The following is a 25,341-nucleotide window of genomic DNA, read 5'->3' as shown; positions in this document are numbered from 1 at the left end:
ATGGCACAAGACCTAGAAAACAACCAGAAGGAGTCATTCTGGTCCGCAGGTAGGTCACTGTATATCTGTCCTGAATCCAATTCACACCTCAATACTAGCATTTTCTAGTCCAATCTCTTCTTAAAGTAGAGTAGCTGCTTTGACCAGTGAATAGAGATTAGCACTATAGATAATATCCAGCCTGTCATGAGTTTCACATGAGATTCCATACCAAAAATATGTCATACTACTTTTAAATATGCGTCTAAATGTGAAGCATTGTTTTAAACTGTGTTGTAATACCATAATTCATTTCATGTCTCATTGTACCATAAAGTATTTTCACAAGTAAGAAGTTCATACCATTGCTGATTGCCCCACCACCCCCCCCACCTTGAAGATCTTGTCTGAGGACAAAGATCTTATTTTCCTTCTTAATCTTCACAATTTTTTTCCCGATATGATTGGTCAATAAAAGAAGAATGTACTTTGGTAAGGCCATCATTACATTTCGACCTCCACTTGATAATGACAAAATTAATATCATTATTCTTAAAACATTCCAGATTCTTTGTATAGCTGTGACAAGACCTCACAGACTAATAAATTCATCACAAAAAATAGTGGTTTGTTTAAAAATAGTTGATAATCCTGGTTTATTATGAGCAGTCCAATCATCCACACGTTATGATTCCATTTGAAATTACTAGTTATTAGCGGCGTGTGTGCAAAAGGATTACTCGCATCCAAAAGTAGAAAAGTTTGTGTTTATAATAATAATATTTAGTGTGTACCATGTGGTAATGTATTGATTAGCAGGTGGTTGTATAAATACAACACAACCGTGCATGCATATATAGTAGTAGGAGGCAAATTTGGTAATGTTTAATTCGTAGCCTATATTACATATAGTTTATTGGATAAATATAAAAAATCTAAGAATAGATAAGTATATACATGTATGCTAGATAGAAAAAATATATACTCTATGTGTGTAGTTTATATATAAAAACTATAAACCTTTTATTTCGCATGCGATTAAGCGCTGAATACTCGTTTGCCATCACTAATATTTACATGTCCACATCACCACGTATTTACTACTTTGTAGAATGACAAGAGCCAAGTCTGGTGCTTCCCGCCCACTAACAGATAAACAAATGTTAGAGAAGAGAGATGAGGGTGCTGGGATCCGGGGGGTGTGAGAGAGAGGAGAAGGGGAGAGAAGAGAGAGGGAAGAGAGGCTCCTCTGGCTGGCTGCACATCTGATAAACGTGAAGGTTAATCATCAGTGCAGGCAGCTGTCGCAGAAGGGAAAGTAAAGCGATGTCCTCATTGACCTAAGGTTGGCGTAAATGACTATCAGCATTCCTGTGCATGGGAGGTTTCCAAGGGTTGCTTGGTATTCTTTGTAACTGCAGGTACAGACAAGATGGGCGACCATGTCAGTCAGTGAAGAGTAAAGGAGGCATTGCATTGTGGTGAATTATGGCTCAGTGTCAAGCGATTCCGCGAACTGTGCTTAGTAAGTGCACTGAAATGAAGAACGATTAGAGAATAAACCGTAGATAACGAATTCTGAAGTGAGTATGGCAGTTTGTCTTTGCGGTTACGTCCATCATACGGCCACAGATATTAAGATTTTTTAGGATTCTGTTTTCTCTACTTACCCTGAATTTAGACTTAGATTACGACATTTATCAGTGAGATGAGCTCGCAATTTACGTCTTCCTGAATCAAGGATATTCTTGTAGCTCCTAGATTTGCATTGGGTTTCAAGGGGGCACACAGTCCTGTGGTTCTGTGTACAAACACATTGCATCTAGTAGTTTGTGCTTTGTTGACTACAACGGCACGTTTTTATAGTTTCATTGACTGTCCGTTCATAGCCCCGTCTGTCTGCGCTGCTCGCGGTGCTGATTCATCACCCCCTGGCAAGAACGTGGAAAACGACGAACTCGCCAACCAAAACGTTGGGACTGATGCTCATTCTTGAATATTACCATGTTTATTCGACCCAGAGAGTCTTTTCGTTCTGATAATTATATAGAACAGAATGAAAAAGGTCTGAAAGGAATTGTCTTCGTCGTTCACAGAAAGCTTCTGAGTTTCACCTACAGAGACCCGCGCCGTATTTAGCCATACGTCATTTTGAATTTGAACTTTGTGTTTTTTACGCTATGCGTCTCCAAAATTTAATATCAATAAAGTCCATTGTCTGTTCACTACAGATTACGTTCGGTAAATATACGCTATGCTTTAATCTATGTTAAATGAATGCCAAAAGGGTTTATATAAGGGTGCTGTTGCTTAAAAACTGCCCCACTAAGGTGAGCGCTAACACCAACTGAAAAACAGTTTAAAATTTTGTGTCACGTACATGTGGTGATCAAATGCGCTTGGTCAAATAATGTTAAGCCACCCCAACCATAGCATTTAAAATAGTAGACCTATAATTCCAACCTTCAAATGATGCATCAAGCATTTGCTAAAAAGCACAAGAGTTACGGCAACTTTGTGGCCTATGGTCTCTCTAAAATAGTGCGATTTCTTTTGGGAAGCAATAGATGGGAAAGTTTTACCAACCCCTGAACATAGTGTTTATAGTTGAAAGATTGAAAAAAAAAAAAAAAAGGTTTTTTTTGGGGGAAAAAAAGCGTGTGGGATTTATTTATCAGATTAAAAGCACAACTGCCTGATATACCACTTCTGTCATCAATCACACTCTAAATTCTTCTTAAAAACCAAGCCTCTAACTCCTTTTATTTGTTCCAGAAGCTTTATGTCTTACAACTGGTAAAGTTCCAGCATTAGGCTGGTGGTCAGATAGTGATTTCACCCATGTGTCTCATTAGTTTAATGTGGGTAGCTTAACTTGTTACAACTAACCATGTTACATCACTCTCCCCTACTTATCGTGTTTGTTAAACTATACAACTGTTTCTCCAGAGGTTTGCACTGACCTTAAAGGATGCCTGCTTTTAAAACAAACGCTTTTCCTACTAATAGATGCACTTGTCTTCTCTAACTAACTCTGGTGTTTGTTTTTTTCTCGACAGGTGTCAGGACGCATATCAATTGCGGTGGTCTCGCGTGCGCATCATGGCGTCCCTTAAGTTGAATCTGGGACTGGCAGAGGAAACAGCACCTGGCACAAGCAAGCTCGCACAGCTATGCCCGTTCACACAATGCTGAGAAACATGGCACGCGCTTGAAGATGCCCTGGGTCTCGTGCGGACACTCTTCCACTTTTGGCCTATGTCTGTTTTCTAACCGACACTCTCATCTCATGCGCTTTGGTGAACATATACAAGCGTTCCGGCGGTATCCAGCGCGCGGCGGCCCGATCTGTCGCCCGCGCATGGATGGCGACGTGGATCATCGGTGCGCTGTTTTCCCGTGCACGCACCACCAGCCGTCCGCCGAGCTTGGTGGCCCGACCAGGAAAGTGCGGAGTACGTGCGGGAGCAGACGGCATTCATCGAGTGGAAGCGATGTTCTATACGCCTGGACCGTATTAACGCCAAAGACCATAACCTGCTGCCCCACATCACCCTGGGCTGCGAGATCCGGGACTCGTGCTGGCAACTCTTCCGTGGCGCTAGAGCAGAGCATCTGAGTTCATCAGAGACGTCCCTCATCTCTATATCGGGACGACAAAGACGGATCTAAGTGGTGCATTGACGGGACCCCTTCCAACCACCTCCTCCTAGCAAGAAGCCCATCGCAGGAGTCATAGGTCCGGGCTCCAGCTCGGTGGCCATCCAGGTGCAGAAATCTCCTCCAGCTGTTTAACATCCCGCAGATCGCTTATTCGGCGACCAGCATAGACTTGAGCGACAAAACTCTCTTCAAATACTTCCTCCGTGTCGTGCCCTCTGACACGCTGCAGGCGCGCGCAATGCTTGACATTGTCAAACACTATAACTGGACTTACGTGTCTGCGGTTCACACGGAGGTAAGTCACCGTTCTCAACTGTTCCTTTAAAAGTATGAGGCCTTTAAAAACAACTTTTTCTAAACGACGCAAATGTCATACAGGTTCACTGAGGATTGTAACACGTTTTCGTTGCTCATTTTGGCTCATTAACTCAAACTTCTGTGTAATATTTGTTTGCTCAAAAATGGTTGTATAGTTTATAAATCTACAAATGATCCCTAAATGTGTAAATTAGTTAATTAATCTGAGCTGGTGTCTTGGTAAGAAAGGGAGTGTTTTTAGCACTTTTGTGTTAGTTGTAACCTTAAAAAAAGTCTGTTTACTCAAAGTAGTTTAAAAATATATAACTTATCCCCCAAAATTGTGTGAAGTAATGCAGAGAACAAAGAATTACTGGATGAATTGTAAATGGGAAAACATTCTGTCATTAATTACTCCCCCTCATGTCGTTCCAAACATGTATGACTTCATTTATTTTGTAGAGTACAAAAATAGTACGAAAAAAAAAAGTAGAATGTTTCTAACCAAAACAGTTCTGGTTCCCATTGACTTTCTATTGTATCAACAACAGGTACAATGGAAATTAATGGGACTGTTTTCTTGCCAACATTTTTCAAAAATATCTTCTTTTGTGTTGCCACAAAAGAAACAAAGTCATACAAGTTCGGAACAACATAAGGGTGAGTAAATTATGTCACAATTTAAATCTACTTCAAAACACTTCAAAATTTACTCCTCCAATTTTATTTTAAACATTTCGATTCTAAACAGCAAAATAAATAGGTATAGAAAATGCAACTTATAGAAAAAACAACATAACAGTAATTGTAGGTGTTGTGCACATATGTATAGCCCATACAGTGTATGTGCAATATTTGTGGGTTCAGTAGAAGAACATTGTTTTTTCTCAAACATGTAGATTAAAGCTAAAGTAGTTCTATCATTTAACATCCTTTAACATGATTGCAAATCAAGCCAGAAATTTGGCTTATATACAGTATATACAGGGTATAGACATACAGAGATCTTACAACTTCTGGCTGTCAATTTAGGAGGGTGCTGGTATGAGTGGATTTCACCATTGTAGCTCTTTTCTAATTGATAAGACTCCATGTTACAACACTCTCTAGTTTCCCTTACTTTGAGTACAGGTGGACAAAATTAGATTAGGTCCCTGTAAGTCTGACTTTAAATATAAAAGCGTGAACGTATAACACACAGGATTTAAGTGTTAACATTTATAATTAAGTAAAAACAATTGGAAATGTTGTATTTGAAGATAATGAGTGCACCACTCTTTAAATGTACCTAAATGGTAAATGCACTCCCCATTAGAGTTGTAGTGCAAGTGGACCAAAGAGCTTTTATTTTTTGCATATGGAAGCATGCTTTAATGACTCAGTCAGTTTCTCCATGCAAAATGAGGGTAATAATGTATTCTTCCCTTCTCGGTCACAACACACACACATTTTTTGTTGCTCCCTCCAGCACTGTTGTGTGTATCACTTTCAATTCAGCTGGTGATTTGTTTATAAAATGTCCAGAGGTGGAAGCTTGTCTGTTAAACCACAATTGTGGTGATTTATGTCCTCATGGGCCACATCACTTTTTTTTTTTTTTTTTTTTTAGTGTTTTAATTCTGTTCCACTAGCTGATGGAATTGAATGTAAATAAGGTCAAACATGATTGGTTTATAAACTCTTTAGGTTTACTGTTCAGCATACTTCAGTGACTAAAATACAATTTAACTGCTGCTAAGTTACAATTTTATTAGTAATGCCCTCCTTGTTTTCATATTTCATATCTACCTACTTCTAACAAGCATTTGTTAAAATCAGAATATCCTATTTCCTAAAGTAAAGGGGCACCCTTAGACAGATTTAAATAAGCAATATAATGCAAATTCTAAGTTCATTGCTCTGTTAGTTTGGTGATAAATAATTAGTAAGATGAATTTTCCCTCTCAGAATTGACTCTGTTATGGTTTATCAGGCACGAACTGTGGACTCATAAACACAACATCAGCAACTGTCTTGGACATTTCTGCCTGTTGCTCGTAGTAACAGCAGAGATCTTTGATTACATTAATTACCCAGCCAAATATAAATTCATCTGTCTGGTTTAGAGACATTTTAATGGCCATATTTAAACAGGCACCAGTTTGAAACAAGCTTGATAATCCACTCAATACATGGAGTTCTATGGATGTAAATCCTGCTGAAAAGTCAAAAATAAAAGCTTGGTTGCTGCTTTTAACTGGTTTAAGTTGGTCATCCAGTGGGGTCTTCAGCTGGTTTGGCAGATCTCCCAGTGTGAGCAGCTAAAAAAAGTACCAAAAATCCCTCTAAAACCAGCCAAATCGGCACACTAGTTAGTTATCACCAAAACAACAAAGACAGTGAACTTTGAGTATTAGATTAAAATGGTTTATTTAACACTTCTGCTTGTGGTATACCTCTCATTTGTAGGTCATTTGTATATTTATTTGTATATTTTAATTATTTTGTTTCAAAGTAGGTTCACATACTCTAACAAAGGCATGAAATGAATGAAAAATGAGTGCTCTGTATAATATTTTGATTTTAAATTTTCATTTGAGTTCAGTATCTTAACTCACAATCTGTTTTTTTTTTGTCTTGTTTTTTATTTTTTTTTTCTCCACATAATTTTTATGATTCTAAGCAGGAAGGCTAAAAACGATTTCATATATATATATATATATATATATATATATATATATATTATATATATATATATTATCAACCTGTTTAATTTTAGTTTAAGTTCATCGATATTCATTAATCAACAACATTTATGTAGTATTTTATGTCTAATTTATATTAATAGCCACAAATATTTTTTTAATAATTTTACTTTCAGTTTAGCTAGTTAACAATAACAACACTGGTGCCATGTGTCCTTTTATTCCAAACTACATAGTTTAGAAAAAATAGGGTTTTAGGGCTTATAGAGAGAAAGAGAAAAATGAAGCACACAAAGAATAAAACCTAAACCTGCAAATACAGTTGTTCCAAACAACCTAAAGAAGAGAGAAACAGAGTAAAAAGGAATTGTTAGAGAGCCACAGAACTGTGAATGTGCTCAAATTGTTACCCGCACACCCACACTACAGAGATTGACCTCCAGACAGTCATCAGTGACCACACACCACTCATTTTTCCTGATTAGACTGTAGCACTGTTCTTATCCTGAGCACAGTCAACAGCAGTGACCTCTGCTGCCTGCACAATAAGATGTAAATTTTGCCTGGCAGCCCCAGACGTAACAGTAGGATGGAACGGAAGATATTTTAAGTGTACTGTTGTGAGCCTGCAGCTTTTGTACGGACCAGTTTCTGATTCATACAGTATTTTGAAAAGGACACAGTGCGTTCAAGTGACCTATTATGGTAATTTGCAGTAATTCTCAAGAGCACCACAAAGTATTATTGGTGTCCTACTTGTCTAGTTACAGTACAATGCCTGTGGAATATAATTAAAGGATATATGTTCAGTCAGCCGGTCCTTACCGCAAATAAACCCCGACGGGGTGATCAGGTCTTGAATCACTCTGAAGGGATTTATTGCTTTGTCTACTTTCATAATAAATAAACATGTGGTTGTGAAACATGAGAGGGATATGAGCTACTTAAAGGGGTAGTTCACCCAAAAAATGAAAATTCTGTCACCTTAATGATTATGTTTTTGAAGAATGTTTCAACTGTTTTTGCATTTGATTTTCATTGTGTCCTGAAATTATGATGGCTTTGGAATCACATGATGGGGAATAAACAAGCTATGTAGAAAGTCTGTTGCTGTTTATCAGTTATTAAACAAGAATATTTTGATTACAGAATGCTGTGATCAACCCATTCAGAATCGTGTATTCCAAAAAGGCATTTATATGAGATTTATATATTTGTTTTTTATTATTTTGTGTTTTCGTTCTAACTGTATGACACCATTTGTATCCAAAATGGTGGTGACCATTTCTCCATTTCATGTTTTTCAGTTGCCTGTCTGCCTGTCATTTTGTGTCCTCCATAGTCAACTATCATCCATTTCTTATCCTGGGCTCTGACTGGTCTGACAGGTGTTGGATCAGTGGCGGTAATCCATCCTCCATTCTGTGTCTTTGATTAAAGCTGCACTAGTTTCATATGAGTTTTAGCTTATCCTTTATTAACCGTCCTACATTTTGTGTCTGAACACAGGTAACTATGGAGAGAGTGGCATGGAGGCCTTCAAGGAGTTGGCCGCAGAGGAGGGTCTATGTATTGCACACTCTGATAAGATATACAGTAATGCTGGAGAAAAGCACTTTGACCGTCTGCTTAAGAAACTGCGGGAGCGTCTGCCCAAAGCCCGCGTGGTCATCTGCTTTTGTGAAGGAATGACTGTCCGTGGCCTGCTGATGGCCATGCGGCGCCGTGAGGTTTCTGGAGAGTTCCAGCTAATTGGAAGGTAAGGCTGAAAACCATTCCGTTTCAGGGCTGGAGAAACCATATCACTCACGATGCTTAGAAATAATTTGATAATGTTCGATCATGTCAGAGGAATAAATTGCAAGCTTTGGAAGAGACACAGAGGGCAAAGAAGTCAAAATGACACCCACGTGTCTTGCTCATGGTTATATCACAACTGAATCATTTTTATTTTGCATATTGTGTGCAAAATAAGCAAATGTGATTCTAGCACTGTGAATTATTATTAGTACATTTTATATGTTGCTTTAATTGCCTATGTATGTGTTTCATATTATTGCGAATGAAGAGCAGACATTGGAATGCTTGGAAATAAAAGTGTTGCTACCGAATACACAAGTTTCCAGGGAAACCAGATGAGATTAAATATGGACATTGTGAACAGAGGCGCTTTTCACACTTTTCACCACTAATGAATAATTTGTGATTCAGTAGCTGGCTCACAAATCCCTGGAAACTGTCTCCTGCCTCTGTCTTATGTGATGTGAGTGTTTGAGTTTATGTTTGGGTGCGTGTGCCAGAGAGGGTGGTCATTTGTTTTCAGATAGGGATGGAAAAATGCTGTGGGCTGGGTAATAAATATTCAATCTCACAGCCTCTCAGGAAATGTTTCTGATGCCAAATAACCAGTAGGCAAGCAAAAGATGATCTTTGGTCCCCCAACAGTAAATACATCATGCAATTTATTAAGAAATTAAGAATGTGCCATATTTTCGTAAGGGTAATATAAGGGTAAAGGTAATATAAAGTAGATAGAGGGGAGCGGAATCAAATATGGGCCTTATCAGTATTATTAACTACAACTAAAAGCCGACATAATATAAAGTATAAATATTAGAAGGGAAAACTTGATGGAAAAAAAAAAAATGAAAAAACAAAAGATGTTGCCTTGGCAAAATAGTTGAAGTACTGAAATTAGTAAAAGTAAAATAAAAATAAATGTAAGCTAAATATAGAAATGTATATAAAAATAATAATAAAAATGCCAAAAGAATATAACAATGTTACTAAAATGAAAATAAAATCTGAAAATAAAAATAAAAAGCTAATTAAAAAAATTATAAATACTACATTAAGACACTAAACAGATACTGGTCCCCATTAGCCCCTGTAAAATATTATATTCTTTATTGGATACTTTATTTGATACTTATTCTTGAGAATACTTCTAATTAGTCAGCTGTGGCATGTGGTCAGTTTGGTCAATTGGTCAAGCAGTTCGATGTTTCCCTAATATTCGGCAAATTCGATTGCTGAATAATTAAGGTGAATACTGTTCAGTCAGCTAGTCGTTATATAAATAAAAAAAAAAACCTTTATGATGATACAAGACCCCTCAGATATCTCTAAGTGGACAGACAAATTGGTAACCAGTGTTATCATCATACAATCAAACACACTTTCTGCACAGTTCTGGGTTTGATTTACAAAGGCTATTATCTGATCACTCAAACTGTCTGATAGCAAAATCAGAGCAACACTGGATAATATTCTCGGACGGAATCCTTGCAGACTTGAAGATCTGGAAATGAATTGTAGCAGCTATCTTGTTTAATCTATATCAAGGCAACATCTATAGCCCACCCACGTACGATCACAGACAGGCCATCATATTCAGCTAACAGACTTTCTAGGTCAAAACATTGTGTCTGGAGTCTGGATTTTCATCTATTTTCGTATTTGCATGACCCTGTCTCATTCAGTTTTCAGCTGGGTAATAGAAGCGAACATGTGTGTTTATATCAGTACATGTTTGAGAGGAAAGGAGAGGGTAGGAGAGACAGACAGCAAAACCGCTTTTGGGAACTAATGGAGATTTATTCATTAAAACATATCTTGCATTGTCGTGATAATCGAAGTCTAAACCTTCAGGCCAAGACAGTTGATGATGTGTATCTGAGATAGAGATAGAGAGAGTGATTAAGAAAAAGAGAGATAGTGTGTTTGGAGAGCTCTTCTGTAAAAAAGAGAATGAGGTCCAGGTGTTCTTCTCCTCTGCTTTGTTTATTCATAGCCAGCCCAAAACCAGGCTATGTAATTTTCCACAGCAGCAGAAAAAACATTGACTTTGTAATTTTTTAATCAACATCTTCAAGTCTCACAGGCTGCTTCTAATAAAAGCTTATTGCATTGGATTCCCCAGAATTTGTTAGGCTACAGTGGGCACTGTGTTTGCTTCTGCCTCTTAATGATCATGGTTCATTCCCGCTATATTTTTTACTGCTTATTCAGAGTCCCATATAGAATTTGCCCCAGAGATATTTTCATAAGCACATAGTATTGCTCTCAGGACAGAAAAACAACATCAGCTCCTCAGTATTTCAGCTGTGTCTCAAGCACTGTCAGGAATCCAAATTAAATGTTTAAATGGCAGCACTCTCCTCCCCTAGTGCCTTCTGTGTTCCCAGTCCCAATAATCCTTTTGCGCTTTCCTCCAAGAACTCCTTCTCGCCTCTTATTACACATTCAGTTAAAAGAACAGAAAAAAATAAAAGAAAAGAGAATTTGGGTTTCTTCATCTTCAAAACTCGCACCACGATGATAGACTAATGCGGGTAGTTTATCAGTATTCTGAGTGGTTGTTTGAGCATTGCTATATCGTTGCAAGGTTGTTTAGGTGGTTGCTTACATATCTGGTGGATATATATATACTCTCACAATTATTTATATATATTTTTTTCACTTGGTATGTAATATATTAAGTAGTACAGTATATGCACATTTTTGTGTTATTATCCTTTAGGTTTCCCCTTGCAATTTGAGTGTCCCTGAGAAGCCCTCTCTCTTTAATTAGCATCACGCTGCCTCTCAGCTCTGCTCATCCTGTGAGAATATTGCAATTTTTTTTTCTGTAATCAGCTGTCATCTTGTCATTGTTTTTGAGTTGTGTCTCTTCATGGATAGAAATTAGTAGTCTTATCAGTGTGTCCCATTCACCAGGGACCTATACAATGGTATGGTATATTTCAGTTTAGTTCATACCAAGCCCAGATTTTTAAGCAGTGTGAAAGTGGCTCAGTTCTTAGCAGTATTTATTTATCACCGGGGAAGGTTAATGTTCTGGACCAATCAGCTGTGAGCAAAGTGGCACACCTCTGGTGCAATAAAATCACTCCCCCTTTTTCACTTGCTCCAAATTAAAGTTCACTAGTTAAAGTTTTTTAAAGACAAAATGTTTTCACTTTTAGTGGTGATATTTTTTACAAATAATTATTATATATATAATATTTGTGTATTATTATAACATTAACCTGTTACATAGAATTTTTTTACACTCTATTAAATATATTACATTAAATCTATTAATTATTAATTATTAATTTATTATCCAATCTTCAGTGTCACATGATCCTTCAGAGATCATACTAATATGATGATTTGTTGTTCAAAAAACAATTATCTATTATTAATATCATTATCATAATTATTTTCAATGTTGAAAACAGCTGAGGTAGATAGATAGATATATATAGGTAGATGGATAGATATATATATATATATATATAGGTAGATAGATAGATAGATATATAGGTAGATGGATAGATATATATAGGTATATATAGCATGCATCATACATTCAAAAAAGTTACTATTTTCTAAAAGGCATAATTATTAAAACAGAAGTTAAAACAGAATTACATTTTCCTGTAATTTGTTATTTGTTTACGATTCTCAATAAATATTTTAAATTCCATTCATCAAATTGTAAAAGGGCGTCTGTTTGATAATATTACCCTGCAACCATTGCTAATGATAAACTGACTTTCTGATTTCAACAATCAGTATTTTTTAATAAAGCATTGCGTCCTTTGATCTCGGTCCTGGCTTCACTTTTGCTTCTTGTGTAACTCTTTATGGTTTCATGTTCTAAACTTGCCTTTTGGCTTTAGCACAATTCTTTCCCACGTTTGTATTTAAGTGGGTCATTTACTCATAGGTGCGCTTGAACTCTCCAAATAGCTTTTCTTCTGAGGTTATTTTCTTCTCAAGTAATGTGGAGAATTGGATTCAGCATTCTTCAGTGCATTCAGTACTGCATGATTGCCTGTGACCTCCTTGTAGAAGTTATCATTTGCAGATATTGCGGTTTTGTAAGAGAACCGCTCTTGTAAAGCCCCGCCGAGGCTAATTCTCAGGAAAACATCTCTTTCTCATTAGCCCTCCATTTTGAACGTATTAAAAGATTTATTAGTCATGAAGGCGAGCAGAGAGTGAGAAAGACTGACTTTAACAGGTTTTCTAAATCTCTGCATATGGGAAGTTCCCACATTTGGCTGTAAAATCAGTTCATTAGAGTAAAGCTTGGGATGGAACTGTAAAAAGGGAGAGAAAAGATACAGGAAGAAAGAAAAATAGACTGTTTCTGTGAGATTTTGGCACAAAAACAACCCTAGAAAGCAAGGTAGCTGGATTGAATCAGCACTAACATTATATAGACTCTGAGAAGCTGGAGATATAAAGTGGTTTGTGTTGACCTGCCAGTCTTTTGCTGTGCTTCACAGGCGCTCTGAGGTCACTTTCAAGTCTTTAAGGTTCAAACAGCTACAGCGAAACTACATTAGAGTGAGGAAAGCCTGCAGGCATCCCAGCAGCCCTGTCATTGGAACTGTATTACACCACGTCCCATAGGACTTCAAGCACATCTGTTTGTGCTCAGACTGCTGTTGTAATGTTTAAGAGGTTGATTCTACACTGTTTTACTTTACGTCACTACACAAGTTTTCAAGTTTTGTCCCATGTGAATTCAAAGAATATTAGAAAAGAGGCTGACATTGAAAGGTTTTGGGTATGAATGGACTGATTTGGGGTGTTCAGGAGGGGAAAAAAGGACATGCAGAGAGGACATGACAAAGGCTCATTATGTGTGCATGTGAATGTAAGATGGAGAGAGAGAGAGAGAGAGAGAGAGAGAATTGTTAAAATAGAGGCAGATGAAAGCTGGTGTGGGGCGAGCGAGAGCAGGCATGATAGGGGCTCGCAGCAGCAATGCTGCTTGTGAAACACAGAGCCAGGCTGCTGCTAACTGGAGCGCCATGAATTAGTAAAGGCTTCTGGATGAGTTCTAATGGCCCTCAGCCTAAGCCTGTACTGTCTTACTCAGTCCTCTAGAGAGGATCGAACTACAGTCAACCAGAGCACACATGCACAATATACTGGATTTGAATGAGTAATGAGAGAATGGAGAATAGGAAAAGAAAAGAGAGGAAGACCAAAAAAAGCAGAGCATCTAGTCACCATAGCTCAACGTTGTCTGCATATCATATGCTGTTTTATCAAGTGAGGTTAGTTAATTACATCTTTAGATCTTTAGCGTGTCCTGCACACAACAACAAATACACAGCACACACAATGATGTTTGATTTGAACAAATGACTCCTATGAACCGGTTTTTTTTAATGAGTCACTTGAAAAGAATCACAAAACAACCTTGAGTTAGCAGCAGTTGACAACTGACTCCATCACTGAATGGAGTCATTTTTCAATCAAAATGAAATATAAACTGTTACTGTGATGCATTTGATAACCTATTAGCTGACTTCTTATTTATATTATATGACAGTTTGTAATATACGTTTACAATATACAGATATACCACCATTCAAAAGTTTGTGGTTAGTAAGATTTTTTTTATGTTTTTTAAAGAAATCTCTTATTCTTACCATAGCTGCGTTTATTTGATTTAAAATACAGTAAAAACAGAAATATCATGAAATTTTATTACGATTTATAAAAATGTAATTTATTTCTGTTAGGTCTGTGTGATATTGAAGAAAAATGCAATATGCGATAACTCATTAAATAATGCAATATTCAGTATGCGATACGATAGTGCCACATGCTCAGATGAAACAGTTTTACTAAGCTGTTGCTGAGTCAGTTCTGTGAACTTCTATAACTGTCTTGTGTCATATATATATATATATATGGTTATTATTTGTACGTATGTATGTATCGAGCTCCTGTAAAATCACAACAAATTCCTTGTTTGCGCACACTTAAGTGGTGAATAAAGCTAATTCTGATCCTGATTCTAATATAACTAGTATACATGTTTCACTTTTTGTGAGAGGAAAGCACCCTTACAACACCTTCTGAAAATGAACAGTAGTGTTTTAGTCTAGCATTACATAAAAATTTCATTTTAACATTAGTGTAATAATTTTAACGAGTTTAGGAACTAAATAATAAAACAGAAAAATACAACACTGCTTAGTATTTACTCTATGAATTCAATATGCACTGATTCTTATTTAAGCTACATAAGTTATTTAGATAAGAGCAGTGAGTGATTTTCTCTTTGTCTTTTGTTCATGGCAACAAATATTGCAAGCCGTAGTGATATGCATATTGCAATATGTACATTTGCGATATTTCGATAATTTCGATATACTGCACAGCCCTAATTCCTGTGATGACTAAGGTTTTCAGCAGCCAATAGTCTAGTTTTCAGTGTAGCTAATCTTTTAGAAATATGCTTTGTATATGCATGCTTCCTCCAAAGCCATCTCAAAATCACCCTTTTGACTAGCAATTTCTTGATTTCAATATTTGGGAATTAATATTACTCCTAATTTGGAAGACTTCTCTAAAGCCAGTTATCTCTATTTAATCACGAAAATTAATCAGAATTTATCTTTTTTGTGTTTAAGTATTAATTTCCTTCGGAGATTAAACTTCCTATTCCAAAATCTACCATGCTACTTAAAAACAAACTTTTTTTTAAGAGGATGAATTCTTCAGTTTCAATTATATTTGGAACCACAAGAAACCCAGACTTAAACTTTCGGTTTTGATGAAACCAAAGGAATTAGATGGGGTTTCACTACCCAATTTTCAATTATATTTTCGGTCTGCACCAAATTAAGCACATGTTAAGTTGGTTTATATACACAAATTACAAATTTGATTCACACTGGGTCGGGACTTGGGATTGAATCCACAAGATGTTTTCCTATACTGTTATGCTCCCTACCATTTATTCATAATATACTAAAAACTCAACATCCGACTAATATTTTCACTATAACAAATAGTCTTTTGGTGTGGAAGGATGTTAAGAAATATTTATCCATTCTGAATAAATTGTCTCTTAAGTCTCCAACTGCGCTCAATCCTGATCTTCTTACTCCCATACTACACAATATTGGCCTTTTAACTTGGAGGTCAACAGGAGTTTCGGAGTTAGGTTTATTTGATGACTGCCAAATGAGATAATTTCAGGAGTTAAGACAGTAATTTAACCTGCCCAGTAAAGATTTTTATCAATTTCTTCAAATACGACACTTTTTAGAGTTACAGTTAAAAGAAGGTATTTTCAAGGAATTTTTCAAATCTAACTTGAAAAAGAAAAACAGCTTTTCCTCATTTACTCTTGAAAAGAGGATCTCTGAATTATATACAATGCTCTCTAATATTGGTCATTCAATCTATGACTCTTTAAGGTTGATATGGGGAAAGGACTTAGGGTCTAGTTTGAGTGATGAGGAGTGGCTCTCTGTCTCTTCAAATAGCTTCCCCAAAAGTGCTTCAATTTCGGTTTACGAACAAAATAAAAATTTGGCTATGCTTTAAATGTAAGGCAGACATTTGAACAGTGATGAATGTATTTTGGAATTGTGACAAAATCAAAATGTACTGGAAAGAGATTAAACAAAATTATTCAATTATTGGAAAGACATTTGTATCGTCCCCGAAGGTATACCTTCTTGTGTGTACAGTGTACAGCAGGTCTGTGTCTTGACTCTGATAAAGAATGTGTACTGAATTTTTGTATATACTTGGCCAAAAAATGTATACTATTATTATAGTCAACTGCTCAGGTACTTTCAGTCAATATGTGGTTGAGTCAGGCGACTACTCTTTTTACCACTGGAAAAATTAGCTTATGATTTACATCAAAGATCTGAGGAGTTCTGTAACATTTGATCCTCTCTCTGGAACTTTCTTGAGGATACTCAGTGACTATGTCTTTCTATTTTTGGTTTATAATGTTCTTTTATAATGTCTAATAAGAACTAGCTGTACATGTTGTTATGAGATACCAGTACCACTGTTGTTTTATTGAAAAATCTAATAAAAAAAGAGAAAAGAAATCATTCTATGCTGTACTGGTGCTCATGAAACATTCCTGCTTATTAAAAATGTTAAAAACACTGCTCTGCTTAATATTTTTGTGGAGACTTTTTTTTCAGGACTCTTTGATGAATAGAACATTCAAAAGAACAGCATTTATTTAAAATAGAAATCTATTGTAATGAAATAAATGTCTTTTCTGTTACTTATTGCAATATATTTTCTTAAAGTAAAAGAGAGGGAAGGAGAGGAAAGGAGGAAGAAGAAAAGAAAACGAGTAGGAATGGGGGAAAAAAGCAGGCGTAATAGCAAGTGTGCACTGAGAGGATGCGAGAAAATCAAAAATGATGTGGTGAAGGTGAACATGTTGAGATTAATCTAAGAAGAGAAAAAGGGATGGATTGAGCCGTGATGAAATCAAACAGCTCCTGTCCTCCTACAGTATGTGCCATCGCTGCTCTAGTTAGCCTGTCTTCAGCCTCAGGACACTGCCATATCTGCCTATCATAGCAGCACAGTGAATCTCTACCTAAGCTTCAGCTCATTCATTATTCATAGAGGTAATAAAACTCTCTGTAGAACTCTGCTCTATCTAATCTCTGCCATTTTCTGCTCTACTGTGGGGTGCAAAGCTGTTTAGGGAGATGTATTTTAGGTCAAAGCCTCTAAAGGTAATTTTGTCTGATTCGCTCTATGATACCACAGCACCGCTGCTGTGCACTGAAGAAGTGAAATTAGGCAAGCAGAGAATGATGAGGAAATGGATTTATGCCATACTTACAGTAACTGAATAACAAAACATAAAAAGCCAAAAATGCTGACTGTGAGAAATATGTGAGGAGAGAAAGAAAATGAAGGTCTAAAAGTCTGCAGTCACAAGTAAAAATGCTTATATTTTACATTAATTTATTTATATTATAAATACATGTATAAGAGCAACATAACAGTTTAAGTGAAAGATGACTTGAAAATAAAAATGAAAACATAAGACGTATATACTGCCTTTTTAATTTATTGACACCAGCATTCAAGTGAATCATTTTAATAATGTCTGAAAAACCAAGTTATTTGTTCAAAAATTTCTTCTAAACTGTTCAGTTTACTTCCAGGATTACATTATATCAGCTAAACAAAACACTCACAGCCCAAAGCTAAAATGCTTTGGTGCCCACTGGTGATTTAAGTGGAACTGAATCTCATTTGTATGCAGTAATATGAAAGCTGTGTTTATACAAAGAAGCTGGATCTTTATGACACAAATTCCTCATCATCTGACATGTTATGTTCTCTCTCTGTTTTTGAAGCGATGGCTGGGCAGATCGTGATGAGGTGGTAGAAGGATATGAGCAGGAAGCAGATGGTGGGATCACAATGAAGCTGCAAACGGAAGAAGTTCAGTCATTTAATGACTACTTTCTGAAGCTGCGTTTGGACACCAACACAAGGAACCCATGGTTTGCTGAGTTCTGGCAGTACCGCTTCCAATGCCGCATTCCCGGTCATCCTCAGGAGAACCATAACTACCAGAAAATCTGCACAGGTAAACAAAGAACCAGAAGCTGTTCAAATGATATCAATATGCTATCAGTAACATTTAATATTAGTTTTAAATAAAATAAAGAAGAACAAGTAGAAGTATATAATTTTCATTATATATTGATGTCTGATTGAATTAATCAGTTTTTAGGAATATATTATATGCATGATATTTTACTGAATTATTAATGGTAACTCTGTATATTTCCCTCCATTTTTTTCATGTAATTATCATCTGGTCGGCGCTTTTAAAGGTGATATAGGTAACTGAGTTGTGCCCCCTCATCTTTTGTGCTTTTCTAATAATTGTTCTCTTTGCCTGTCCACATAGAAATATAGTTGAATATCTTTGTACACAAAAACAAATATAATCTTAATGTAATTGATTCACTAAAGCCTGTTAAATCTGTGTAGTAATGTAGGTTAGATTTTGATTGTTTTATTAAGTGACAAGAGCTTATAGTTTTGTTATTGTTCTCTTCTTCTGAAAGACCCTCATGGTGGTAAGTGAGAGTTGATGAGAGACATTATGATGTTATGATACCTGCACTGAAGAAGCACTTCACTATGGCAACAGACAGCACAATAGGTTGGACTGTGTTTGGCTTCTTTGATTGGCAGAGCTATTCTCAGTTATGAAGATGATGTGCAATTCAAAGAGGTATCGCATACAGTTGAAGATGGGAAATGAAACAGTGACAGAAAAACATCAGTTAGTTTCATCATTCTCATTATAAAAAGCTGTAGACCCTCTGTAAAATATACGTATCCTGAAAAAATATTATGAACATTTATCTGAAAGATTGATACGAAGGCTGTTCTTTTTTTCATATTTTATGGTTGTATCCTGACCATGGGTTTGGAAAGGCATCAGATTGATATCGATCATAAAATTTTGATGAGCTGTATCTCTACAAGACTTCAATTTAGCCTAAAAGTCAAGCAAAGTCAGACAGTATGCTGCCAAAACAAGATATCAGTCCAGCTTTTCTGTGCTGCTTGTAAGGTAGGCTTGATGGCACTGACAGCACAAGAGAAGCTTGTTGCACAAGAAGAAATAAGCTGTCACAAAGTGTGTGTGAGAAACCGTGTGAATGTGCAAAGAAAGGACACAATCACAGTGTAACGAGGTACCCACACTGTCTGCATGTGTGTGAGAGTGAAGACTCCACCTGGTTGATTTAGTCACAGTCACTCAAATCACTTTCTGAATCAATATTTTTGTCTTTTTTCAAGCATAAATATCTACACATCCTTAAAACAAAACAAATGTATGTGAGAAGCAAAACTACTTGGATTTAATTAAAAATAAAAAGTATTAAAATCTTACCCCATTGGCAAATTTGTTCTTGTTTTATGCATAAATCTCATTAAATTTAGATAATTTAATCTTAAAACAAGAAAAAAAATACTAATTGGGTAGGGAAATCAATTTAATGGGTTTTAAAAAAATATAAATTTTTCCTTTCATGTGAATTTATTTTGTTTTAAGGATGGATGATTTAAGGAATTTTTACTGGGAAAACAAGACAAAAATACTGATTAAGAAATTAGTATTTTGCTGTGCACAGTTTCAGGAACTGCACTTAAATTATAATTATATTTAATTAATCTATGATTTAATTTTTTGCTTCTGATCTCTCTTGAATGTATATGTAGCACTGGAATGGCTTTTCCATCAGTTGGCTTATGAATATGGCTTTTGTCCAGTGGCTTGCCAGTTCTAAGATATGAAATTCAATGAAAGCATGTAGTTTGCCAGCCTGCCAGCAGGACTCTCCTTCCCTTTATTCAGTCTCTTCAGTGTGTTAAATGTGATCATATTTTAATATTAGGGGCATAAAATTATATATTACATTAAGATAAAGTGACATTCTGCCTTTAGTCACTAATAATCAGAAATTTGCAAATGTATTGGTTTATATTTTGACAGCACAGAGCCTCTGGCTGTACTTAGTTTTTCAGGGTAATTTAATTTGTTCAGCATCCAAATTTTTTATTTGCTAAATTGCCAACAAATTCAATAGATAAACGCATATAAAAACACAAATCCTGGATGGATGGAGGCAGAGTGGCACAAATACGACTATAGTCTATAGTCCTCACTTTAATCTTGCTCACACTGGTTTGAAATCTTTTCCTGACAGGAAATGAGAGCTTGAAAGACAACTATGTCCAGGACAGCAAGATGGGCTTCGTGATCAATGCGATTTATGCGATGGCTCATGGTCTTCATGATATGCATAAAGAGCTGTGCCCAGATCATGTTGGCCTGTGTGAGGCAATGGATCCCATTGACGGCAGTAAACTGCTGGACTATATACTGAAGACCTCCTTTTTTCCGGCGGTGTCTGGGGAGGAAGTCTACTTTGATGTAAATGGGGACTCACCTGGGAGGTAAATATCAAGAATACTTTGTATGTACTAGTACTAGTGTTCTATTTTAAAACCTAGTAAGCTACATATGGAGGCAAGGGTAGACAAATTAATAATGGTTTCTCCTTAGATACTCAATTTTAACCTCACATATGACATTTGAATCTGAATCATGCTGTTAGCTTATTAACAGTTGCTACATTGCAAAGTAGATTGTTCCAAACCAGTCACCTGCTGAAAACAAAACTAAACAACCAAAAAAACAGCCTACATTTAAACCAGCCTTTACCTACTTTGCTAGAAATAAATAGTTTTAAGGTGGTCTCCCAGCCAGACCAAACAAGTGTTTAGCTGATTTACCTTGACGGTCAGCTGCCATTCTACTCTGACCACTTGAAATGTGCTCCAAACCACTGTAAAACAAACCAGCTAAGACCAGTTTAGTTATAGATTAGAGTAAATCCCATTACTGTGTGTAGTTTTATGCTTGGATTATTACACTGTTAGCTTAGCACCGTGCTAACATCACTAGGGTGACCATATGTTCTATTTTTCTTGGTCCTGACTAGGATTTCTAAATTGCCTAAAATGTCTAGGTTTTCTACAGGTTTTCTACAGTCCTCATAAATTCAATTATATACAGTACAATGCCTGTGCACTACTTTTTAATCCTAACCTTCAGCAAATATAAAACAAAGTCAAAACCCTGACATTTTTGCCAATTTATAAATCCCATCCATATAACATGTCCAAAAAAAGAGGACCTATGGCCACCCTTAACATCACACACAATTGTGTGTTGAATTGCTGTCTATGTAGAGTGTTCCAGATGAGGCATTTCAATGAGTGGAAGGAAACTGCAAGTGTATCGAGTCAGCTCATTAGGTTTTAAAACAGAGCTTAGTTTAATGTCAATATGACAGTTTGTACCTGAATGTCCAGTGTGACACTGAGCATTAAGAATACTTATTCTCTAAGGCAACAATTGATCACGCACCCTCTCAGGTTAGATTTGGCACCCTTGCCAACACATGCAAAAAGGTGCGTATCAGATGGTAATCGACTTGGAGTGGAACAGATTGCCTGTCTCAAGGAGATGCTTCAGTCCTCTCCAGTCCAATACCCTGATGTGGTCAGCTCCTGTCACCCTGGCTATATATGAACAAAAGATGGCAGCTCTACTGCTGCCAAGACCGCCATTGCCTTGTGTACAAGTGTGAGCTTGCGACACTTTGCCTCATCTGTAAGCTAGGGAGTGTCATTAGTATGGATGAGTGGACTGAGCACTCAGGAGGTTGTGGATTCATATCCCAGGTGGAGGATGTGAAGTTGAGAGACTTGGATGTGTGGACATGGTAAAAGTGTGAACTCTGCCTCTTGCTAGTCCCGAGGCTTCAGCAGCACTGAGCTACTTATTATGGCAGACTTGCTCTTTTTCTTTCTCTTTTTTCATTCACCCATATCTTTACCCCCCTCTCTCATTTTCTTTTATTTAAGGTATGATATCATGAATCTTCAGTATGTGGAGGAGTTGGGCCGCTATGATTACATTAAAGTGGGGTCGTGGCATGAAGGTCTCCTGAGCATCAGTGATTATAAACTCATGACGAACCGCACTGAAATGGTCCGATCCGTCTGCAGCGAACCATGTTCTAAGGGACAGATCAAGGTCTGTATGTAGCATAATCAATGTATGTATTGTATTTTCAGTTACATATGGTTAGGTCCATATATTTGGACACTGACACAATTTTCTTAATTTTCGCTCTGTATGGCACCAGAATAGATTTAAAATGAAACAATCAAGATGAAATTGAAGTGCAGACTTTAAGCGTTTAATTCAAGGGGTTGAACAAAAACATAACAAAATGCTTAGGATTTACAACAATTTTTATACACAGTTCCACCATTTTCAGGGGCTCAAATGTAATTGGACTAATAAATATAAATAAAATGTTAAGTTTTTGATATTTTGTTAAAGGGGTCATATGATGTTGGTAAAAAATTTTTTTTTTTATGTATTTGGTGTAAGAAAATGTGTTTATGCGGTTTAAGGTTCAAAAAGCACATTATTTTTTCACATACTGTACATTATTGTTGTTCCTCTATGCCCCGCCTTTCTGAAACTCATATAAAAAGAATATCTCTTTGGGTTTGAGACTTTAGTCTTTGCAACTTTAGGGATCTTATCTGTTCATTAACAGCTTGTAACACTCCAAAGAGAAAATAAAATTTGAAATCGCATCATATGACCCCTTTAAGAAACCTTTGCAGGCAATGATTGACTTAAAGGGATAGTTGACCCAAAAATTAAAATTTGATGTTTATCTGCTTACCCCCAGGGCATCCAAGATGTAGGTGACTTTATTTCTTCAGTAGAACACAAACAAAGATTTTTAACTCAAACCATTGCAGTCTGTCAGTCATATAATGGAAGTGAATGGGAATCACGGCTTTGAGAGTCAAAAAAAAAAAAAAAACACAAACAAAACCTAATTAAACCCTGCAGCTCGTGACGATGCACTGATGTGTAAAGATATGAAACGATCAGTCTGTGCAAGAAATTGAACAGTATTTATATTGTTTTTTTGTCCGAACTGTCCTGTGTGTGTTCGCATCTTCTTCTTCTTCTTGCTTTATGGCAGATCGCAGACTTATAAGTGCATTACCACCACCTATCTCTCAATTGGACCATAGACATTCTATCTACAATCTCAGTTTGCTCAAGTTTCTTGCACAGACCGATTGTTTTGTATCTTTACCAAGGGAAAAAGTATTGAACATGCTTACTGAAATTGATTTATTACTTTGTACAAAAGCCTTTGTTGTTAATGACAGCTTCAAAACGCCTCCTGAGTGGAGAGACTAGTCATATGCATTGCTCAGGTGTGATTTTGGCCCATTCTTCCACACAAACAGTCTTCAAATCTTGAAGGTTCTGTGGGCCTCTTCTATGAACTCTGATCTGTAGTTCTTTGCATAGATTTTCTATTGGATTCAAGTCAGGCGATTGGCTGGGCCAATCTAGCAGCTTTTTTTTTTATTTTCTGAAACCAATTGAGAGTTCCCTTGGCTGTGTGTTTGGGATCATTGTCTTGCTGAAATGTCCAGCCTTGTTTCATCTTCATCATCCTGGTAGATGGCAGCAGATATTTATCAAGAATGTCTCAGTATATTTTTCCATTCATCCTTCATTCAGTTGTATGAATTTTGCCAGTGCCACACCATGATGTTTTTTGGGGTGATGTGCAGTGCCATTTGACCTCCAAACATGGTGTGTATTATGGCATCCAAAGAGTTTAATTTTGGTCTCACCGGACTAGACTATATTCTCCCAGTATTTCACAGGCTCGTCTAAATGTGGTGCAGCAAACTTTAAACGAGCTTCAACATGTTTTTTCTTCAGCAATGGAGACTTGTGTGGTGAGCGTGTATGCAGGCCATGGCGGTTGAGTGCATTACTTATTGTTTTCTTTGAAACAATTGTACCTGCTAATTCCAGGTCTTTCTGAAGATCTCCACAAGTGGTCCTTGGCTTTTAGAAAACTCTTCTGATATTTTTTTTCACTGCTCTGTCAGAGGAGGAGGACCTGGTCGTGACCGGTTTATGGTGAAATTATGTTCTTTTCACTTTCGGATTATGGCCCCAACAGTGCTCACTGGTACATTCTGAAGTATAGAAATCCTTCTGTAACCAATTCCATCAGTCTGTTTTGTAACAATAAGGTTGTGAAGGTCTTGAGAAAGCTCTTTGCTTTGACCCATCATGAAATGTTTCTTGTGTGACATGTTGGTAACGAGACACCCTTTATAGACCATCAGTTGGGACTAAACCAGCTAACATTAATTTCCACTGACTAGGGGCAGGATTGCTTTCTAATTACTGATAGATTTCTGCTGGTGTCTTGGCTTTCCATGCCTTTTTGCACCTCCCTTTCTTCATGCGTTCAATACTTTTTCCCTGGCTCATTCCACTTTATTACACAGAACTTAATTTCTGAACTTGTTTTTTTTTTTTTTGCTGTGGGGGGGGTGTACCTTGTATGTATGGATTACTTGGGTTGTTACCAACAACTAGTGAAAATTTCATGTCAAGAGCACCTTTAGAAATATATTTACTGAGAAAACTGGTGTTCAATACTTATTTTACCTGCCGTGTATACAGTATATATATATATATATATATATATATATATATATATATATATATATATAAATACATGTACATTGTTAGTTGTTGTGAGATGTATTAACTGATTTGAACCAATGAAACTTGTGGAATTGTGAAGTGTTACCATAGTGGCCATCAAAGTAAAACTTTCTGGGTGTTTTCTGATTGTAGGTGATCCGTAAAGGAGAAGTGAGTTGCTGCTGGATCTGCACTACGTGTAAAGATAATGAATACGTTCAAGATGAGTTCACATGCAGAGCTTGTGACCTGGGCTGGTGGCCTGATGATGAACTGGCAGGTAAGAGACTTTTTTTACATTTCATTCATCCGCCCTAATTATCCACACATCTATTAAAATAGCTCTTCATTTAAAAACTAACTTAGACCAGTATTTAATTGAGAATAGCTCAAACTATATTTGCTGTATTCCTCCAACGTTTATGCTTTAGATTCTGTTCAGCCCATATCTCCTTTTGGCTCTTCTCCTCTCTATGCCCTTCGCATCCTCCTTACCCACCACTTTCTATCCCTATGGGCTGTGAGCCGCGCGTTATTTTGACAGCTCTTTGCAGCAGCGAGCAGAGCTGGATAACGGTGAGGCTGGAATCCCATTAGTACCCAGCAGCCGTGTGTCAGGCTCAACAGTTTCACCACGGAACCTGAGCAGCAACAGGGAATTCTGATTACCAGAGAGACAGACTGATCTGAGATAGAGAAAAAACTCTGTCATATTGATTGTGAGAAAGAGACCCTTCAACAATGTATAGAAGGCTTTGTCACAAA

At 36.7% G+C, this 25,341-nt stretch overlaps 1 pseudogene; it reads left to right on the top strand.

The window, feature by feature from the left end:
• The window catches only part of LOC109057247, a 30,488-nt pseudogene continuing 5,147 nt past the window's right edge, over nt 1–25,341 (top strand).

The sequence above is a fragment of the Cyprinus carpio genome, chromosome B20 (genome assembly GCF_018340385.1).
Source record: "Cyprinus carpio isolate SPL01 chromosome B20, ASM1834038v1, whole genome shotgun sequence".
NCBI lineage: Eukaryota > Metazoa > Chordata > Actinopteri > Cypriniformes > Cyprinidae > Cyprinus > Cyprinus carpio.
Note: the sequence above shows the minus strand (reverse complement) of the source record. Positions and strands in the feature narration are given on the sequence as shown.